Raw genomic sequence first — 8082 nt, forward strand, 5'->3', positions numbered from 1 at the left:
AAATCCAAGATTTGACTCATTCACTAAGACCAGTGGGGTATGTAACAGGACCCCAGACTTAATAGGCTCCAAGACCTTAGCACAACTGATTCCATGATGGAAGTACCATTCAGGCTGTAAAACTCAGCATGTAGACAGCACCACCTGCCAAAACGAAAATAAAGACCTAATCCATCAAAGTCCATAGTTCTGGGAAAGTCTCTAAATGTCCTAACCTTGCCTTTTGGTTTCTTTAGTTTGTCTTCTGGCTAACTTTTCTTTTTAACTGAAGTATGTCAACCCAGGATATGGTTTTTGTGCTGAAAAGCTCATGCTGAACGAGGCTTGATGCTATGCTGGGATCCTGAGCACCACCCAGTGAAGTTGACAGAGGACTAATAAAGATTTTCTTTTAAAGTAAGCCCACATCTGATTAGTTTTGTGTTGTTTTGAATACACCACAACAATCTCAATTAATGCAATAAAAGAACAACACTTTAGCCAGATGTGGTGGTTTCACATGCCTTTTATCCCTGCACTCAGGAGGCAGAGGCAGTCAGATCTCTGTGAGTTCAGGCTAGCCTGATCTACAGAGCAAGTTCTAGGACAGCCGGGGCTACACAGGGAGACTCTGCCTCCAAAAACCAAAAGAGAGAGAGAGAGAGAGAGAGAGAGAGAGAGAGAGAGAGAATAACATTTAACAAATTAGTAACAGAAGGAAACTACTTAGGCATAATAAAAAATAAAATACATGAGAAGCCCATGACTATAATTTAACCAGTAATGAAAAATTGAATAACTCATCTCTAAAATCAGGGACAAGAAAAAGATGCCTATTTTCATTATTATTCTACTTTTTGTTAGAAGCAGTAATTAGGCAAACAAAGGAAATAAGTCTTCTAAAATAGAAAGGAAGAAGTAAAATTATCTGTGTTTGTAGGACATAATGTTATATATGGCCACAACACTAAATATTTAGGAAATAACTTTAAAATTCAAGCTGCAAAGTTTCAGGTTACATAATCAACATGCTAAAATCAGTTCCTCTTCAATCCACTAACAATGAGCAATCTGAAAACAGTTCCATTTACAATAGCCAAGAAAGAATAGACTGCTTCAAAATAATTGAACCAAGGAGACCACTACAATCTGAATGCTTATATTCCTCAAATTCCTGCATTGAAGTCCAACCATCTATGTTATATGACAGAAGTGATTGTTTCATGGAGAATGATGCAATTGCATCATAAATATGGAGTCCTTATGGTGCTGGCATAAAGACAGAGATATAGACCACTGGAAAAGAGTAGAGAGCCAGGAATTAAACTCCCACAGATTGTGAGGATCATTGTAAAAATGATCTTTTCAACAAATACATTTAAAAAATTGGATTCTTATGTTATATTGCATGCTGATATTAACTCAAAATTGATGAAGGACCTAAAAAACATAAAAGTCAAGATATAAAACTTTTAAAATGAAACAGGGAGATTCATGACATCCAACTTGGCAATGAATTCTAGGATTTAAAACACAGGCCAAAAACAAAAATTGGACTACATCAAAAATTTAAAAATGTGAATGCTGCCAATTCTTCCACAGAGAAGAATAGTTTAATATCAAATTTGAAATATTTAAGGTACTCAGAAAACTATTTCAGTAACATCGACAAATGAGGGCATTGTTCTGGCAATAGTGTTATTGGTGGAACATATCTTCTGATATGTTTCTTCTGATATGTTATCAGTACATTTCCATCAGAATATGAACCAATTAGTTTTTGGCTCTTAAAGTCACAATTATTATTAATGGCAATCTACACACTCTTGGTCTTTTTGATACTTCAAAGAAATAGTATTGTTCCCTCCAAGTTATCCACAAATGTATTTCTAGTCTGCTTTTCTGTAGTTCATAATCCCATTTGAAAATGTGAAGCAAAAGTGTGTGCTTGAGATAGCACAACACTTCTGTTTTGCTTGTTGAAATGTAAACTAATCTTTGAGATGACCCTCTATTATTGATAACCCTGCCAAAAACATGCATAAGCCTACCTGATGTGGGATAAATGCCCTTCTATCCTGTAAAGATTTGTCACTCATATTAGTTTAATAAAATGCTGAGTAGCCAGGCAGGAAGTATAGGTGGGGTGATCTGACTAAGAATTCTGGGAAGAGGAAAGGCAGAGATGCAGTCACCATCCAGAAGCAGAGGAAGCAAGATGAGAAAGCCTTACTGAAAAAAGGTGCCAAGTCACATGGCTAAACATATATAAGAGTTAAGGATTAATTTAAGTTGAGGTTGTTAGTAATAATCCTGAACAGTAGGCCAGACAGTTTATAATTAATATAAGCTTCTGTGTGTTTCTTTGTGACTGAAAGGCTGTGGGACCAGGTGGGACAGAAACTGCCATCTACACCTAGCACTACAGAGACTGTTGAAAAAGTGGCCCGTGAGCTGAAGGCCCTCGAATATATGGAATGTTCTTCAATCCCACAAAAATACAGAGAAAGCTTGTAATAAAGCAGTCTTGGTATTTGTAAGTCCTCTGGAATCCAAGAAGACCCAATTATGTGTGCTGCTATGAGGGGCATTTTAGAGCCTTTTCTGCACAGCTGGTATCAGCAAAATGATAAGACAATGCTTCAATCAAGTTAAGGATTAAAAGTCAAAATTCATTTTGGTCATAGCAATAAATGCCCTGAACCTACCTACCCACATGCATTCATGTGAGACAAACCTTATAGATAGGAATCGCCTTGCTCCTCCAAATACTAATTTTGAGTAATTGTGTATTGTCATAAAAAAGATTGCTACTATATGTTTTGTTGTTTAAAAGTTAAGTGTCTTAGTTATGTTTCAATGGCTGTGATTAAAAACCATGACCAAATCAACTTGGAAAGGGCTTACTTCAGTTTTCAACTCTCAGGTCATACTTCATCACTGCGGGATGTCAGGGTAGGAGTTCAAACACAGCAGGAAACTAAAGGAGAAACTGAAGCAGAGATTGTGGAACAGTACTATTTACTTACTGGCTTGATTTCTGTGATCTGCTTAGCCTGCATGCCTTGCTTAGCCTATGGTTGGGTCCCCTCGTCCTGCAATTTAGCAGTTTCTTTCATATTTTGAGATCAAAATGTATCACTCCCTCCTTCTTTCTCCTCCCTCTCAATCCTCCAATTTACCCTCCCAGCTCTCTTTCAAATTCATGGTCTATATTTTATTAATTGTTGTTATATGTGTATATGTACTTACATGTTTATTCCTAAATATAATTTGCTAAGTCTGTATGATAGTACTTGTATGTATGTTTTCAGGTCTGACTATTTAGTACTGGATAACCAATTGGTGTGATCTTCCGTGGGGAAGACTATTTCTCTTGTTCTCAGCATTCCTTAGTTGCCTGTAGTTGTTTACATATGATTGGGGTTTGTGGGTTTGCCCCGACCACTTCAGCATGTCTATTGTTGTTGTACTTGTTCAACTCATGTTAGGCAGTCATGTGAGTAAGGTTTTATAGATTCAGTTTCTGACAGTCTCCCAGCAAACACATCTGACCCTCAGGCTCTCACACACTCTGCTCCCTCTTCTGCAATGTTTCCTGAATCTTAGGTACAGGTGTTGCATTGGGACTGGGCTCTGCAATTCTTCATTTTGATTAGATGTGGTTTTCTATAATGGTTTCTGTTGCAAAAAGAAGTTTACTTGATGTGGGGTGAGGACTACATTTATCTATGTATATTAAATTATAGGAAATATCATGAAAAATAAAAAATTGTAAGATCATATTAGAAAACTACATTTTAAGAAAATACTACTAATGTGATATTTAAGACATTATCAAAAAATTACTGTTTATGTTTTTAAAACATAGTTGTTATTGATTATGTGGGAATTTCACATCATATACCCCAATCCCACATCTTTCACCCTTGTATAATCTCCCCCTATCCCCAGAAAATATAAAAATAAATAAAAATATTAATTTAAAAGCAACAAGCAAAATCCCAACAAAACAAAACAACAACACTTTTCCCCTCCCTCTTTCTTGTCTCTCTATTGCCTTTTCATTCATTTTAGTGGCATTGGGAGCTACACGTATCATGCCGTATAGCCTTTTGTTCTATCAGCTTTACTTACAAATGTTGAAAGCTTTTATACTGAATAAATAATGCCTTATTCATGCATTGATTTTTTTCACTTTTAGAATAGTTTTGCATCTATGCTCATAAGAAATATTTGTTTGTGGTATAATAAATTTCTTTTTTCTTTTATTGTCCTTTTCTGGTTTGGTATTAAAATTAACTTCATGAAATTGTTTGGGATCTATACCTTCAATTGTCTAGGAGAAATTGTGCATTTGGTACTATCTCTTCCTTACATGCTTAGTAGAACTCACTGATGAAACAAACAATATGGAGCTCAATTCACCTTTTCACAGATTAACTACAAATTTAATGTTTTAATAGATAAAGGCATATTCGGCTTACCTATTTCTTCTTTAGTGACTTTTGGAATATTTCTATCTTTGTAAGACTTCATTTGGTACAGTTTGAATGTACTTTCTCTAAAATTCAGTTGTCCTAATTTTAGTGGAAATTCTTTGAAATTTTCTCGAGTTAACAAGATGTGTGTGGGATTATTATTCCATTTATTATTTTAAAATATATCCTCTGTATCCCTAGATTCTCTAGGACTTTTATCATGAAGATATATTGGATATTTTCAAAAGCCTTTTATGTGTCTAATGTGATGAATATGTGGTTTCTGACACTGAATCTATTTATATGGTAGATGACATTCATTGATTTATGTATATTGAACTATCCCTGCATCTCTGGGATAAAGCCTGCTTGATCAAGGTGGATAATCTTTTTGATATGCTGTTGTATTCAATTTGCAAATATTTTACTGAGAATTTTGCATCTAGAAAGATTGGCTGATAATTTTCTCTTCTTGTTGGAGTTTTGTCTGGTTTTGGTCTCAGCTTCAAAGAACAAGTTTGGAAGTGTTTCTTCCTTTCTTATTTTGCAGAATAATTGCAAGAGTGTTTTTTAAGGAAATTTAGTGCTGAATCTATCTGGGCCTTTGTCTTTTGTTATTTGGGAAATTTTAAATTACAGCTTCTATTTCACTTGGGGTTATGAGTCATTTAAACTATTTATTCCACTGATTTAAATTTTGTAATAGGTTAAATATATCAAGAAATTATCCATGTTCTTTAAGTTTTTTTTTTAGTTTAGTGGAGTATACATTTTTAAATGATATCCTTATGATTCTCAGAGTAGCCTCAGTCTCAATATGTTTCCCTTTTCATCTATGGTTTTATTAATTTGGGTCTTTTCTCTATTAATTTTGTTAATTTGGCTAAAGATTTGTCAATCTTGTTAACCTTATCTTTTCCTTCTTCGTCCTCCTTCTTCTTTGAGTCTATCTTAAGTTGATTAACTAACTACTCCTTAACAAGAGGCCTGTCCTGAAGTGGTTGGAATACCCAGTGTCACTCTATTGGAGAAAACTGATTTTTTCCCTCTCCCAGTAGGTATGTGTGACAGTTAAGTTGTTATCCTTTACCCTAGTGGCTAGCTTTTCATTCATTAATTTAATTCTATATTTTTGTCTTTTATTCTTTTCTCATGCAGTACATACCAATCAGTTTCCCTCCATTCCACTCTTCTTCATTCAACTTCCTCTACCTTCATTCAACTTCCTCTACCTCCCCTCGCCCCCAGATCCAGTCCTTCAATGTTCCCTTTCAGAAAATTGCGGGCCTCTAAGAGACAACAACCAAATACAACAAAACAAGATTTAATAAGACTAAACACAAACCCAAATACTAGGGATGGGTGAGGTAACCCAGTATGAGAAAAAGGGTCTCAAGGGCAGGCCAAAGAGTATGAGACACCCCCACTTCTACTGCTAAGAATTACAGAAGAATATCTAGCTTCACAGCCATAGCATATATGCAGAGGACCTAGTTCAGACCCATACAGGCTCTGTGATTGCCACTTCAGTCTCTGAGAGTCATTCACTCATTTTTTTAAAAAAATAAACAACACAAAATAAGATTAAAAAAAACCTATCACATAAAAATTGGGTGAGACAAACCAATAGAAGGAAAAGAACTCAAGCAAAGTCACGAGAATCAGAGACCCACTCATTGGCACACTGAATGTATCAGAGGACCTGGTACAGACCTGTGCAGGCTCTGTGTATACCGCTTCAGTCTCTGTGAGTTCACACAAGCTTTGCTTGTCTTGATTTAGAGGGTCTTGTTTTCTTGGTGTCCTCCATCCCCTCTGGTTCTTACACTCTTTCTGCCTCCTCTTCTGTGAGATTCTATGAGCTCTGAGGAGAGGGATTTGATGGAGACATGCTGTTTAGAACTGAGTGTTCCAAGGTTTCTCACTTTCTGCGTAATATCTGGCTGTGGGTCTCTGTATTTGTTTCCATCTGCTGCAAGAGGAAGCTTCTCTGATAACAACAAGGCATTGATCTACAAATATAGTAGAGTATCATTAAGAGTTATTTTATCACTACATTTTTTTTCTTTTTTGTAGACCAGTAGTATTTTGTTTTACTCTAGATCCCTGGACTATTTATTCTCAGGTTCTTAGTCACCCAAGTAGTGTGGGGTAAGGGTTCTATCTCAAGAAGCAGTCCTTATGTCAAATCAGTTACTAGTTGGTTACTCCCACAAGCTTTGTGCCACCATTGCTCTAGCGTATCTTGCAGGCAGGACACCACTGTAGATAATGAGTCTGTGGCTAGCTTGGTGTTTACATTTCTCTTTGGAGAGCAAGCAGAATACAACCCTGTACCCAAAATGATGGAACATAGGGGCTAAGGCTCTATGTAGGCACCAGCTTAACATCTCCGTCTTCAAAGAGTTGCATAGGTGTTGTTTTCAGTAATGGGGCCTTGATGTCAGTTTTTGGAGAGCAAGCTATAGTTTTGGCAACAGTCTAGGTTTTTGGGGAATTCCCCTGGAGCCTCTTTGGCCAACAACTCACTCAGATGTATCCCAATCCTGATGCTGGAAGCTTTGTTTGATAACAAGAGGTGGCAAGTTGGGTTTCTTTCTCCCTCATTATTTGGCAATTTCATTTAGATCACCTTTATATATGTATATATTTTAAGTTTGTCAATCTTGTTAATCTTTACCAAAAACAACCAATTTCTGGTTTCATTGATTATTTTTTATTTTTATTTCTTAATTTAAGCCCTGGCCTTTATTAATTCTTCCTGTCTACTTTTTGGGTGTTTTTTGTTCTTGTTTTTCCAAGGCCTCCAGGTGAAGAATTGAATTATTATTATGTAGACACTGAGCCTTCAATATATTATATCTTGTAGACTCCTTTATCATTGTGATCGTTAATACTGTCAACTTAACATCTGAGAGACAAAATTCTGTGAATACCTGTGGAGGACTTTCTAGATTAACTTAGCTTCAGGATGTGTTGTGAGTTATTATCTAGATTAGGTTATCTTCTGAGCATATCTATGAAGGACTGTATATATTAGGTTAATAAATGTAAGAATATTTGCCCACTGTGATTAACACAATTTTATTATTGGACTGAACAAAAACTGAAAAAAAAATGAGCTGAGCACTAGCGTTCATCACTCCAATTTTTATGGGTACATAGTGACCAGCTACTTAAAGCTTCTGCCATCAGTACATTATCAACATGTTGGACTATACCCCCAGACTGTGAGCCAGAATAAACTCTCCTTTAACTTGTCTCTGTCAGGACATTTATAACAACAACAGGAAAAGAGATTAATACCCTTTGAATAGAATAACTCAACCATAAAAATATCTTGATCAGGTTAATTCTCTTTTGCCTTTGTGCTTTCCACACCAGAAGACTACAACATTCCTCCCTTCTATATGACTCAGATTCAAGGTGTGATTCTAGAAACAGCCCTGGGGCCACATTTGTCTTGGACTTCCCAGCTTTCAGAACTGTGAAAAACAAATTTCTATACTTTGTGAATTATCTGGTTTGTGGAATTTTGTTTTAATACTAGTATTTTAGGACAAGTAGTGATGTTTTCTGACTCATTGCTGATTTGCACATTTCCTTCCTTCCTTCCTCCTCC

The sequence above is a fragment of the Microtus ochrogaster genome, unplaced genomic scaffold, assembly GCF_000317375.1.
Source record: "Microtus ochrogaster isolate Prairie Vole_2 unplaced genomic scaffold, MicOch1.0 UNK57, whole genome shotgun sequence".
Taxonomy (NCBI): Eukaryota; Metazoa; Chordata; class Mammalia; order Rodentia; family Cricetidae; genus Microtus; species Microtus ochrogaster.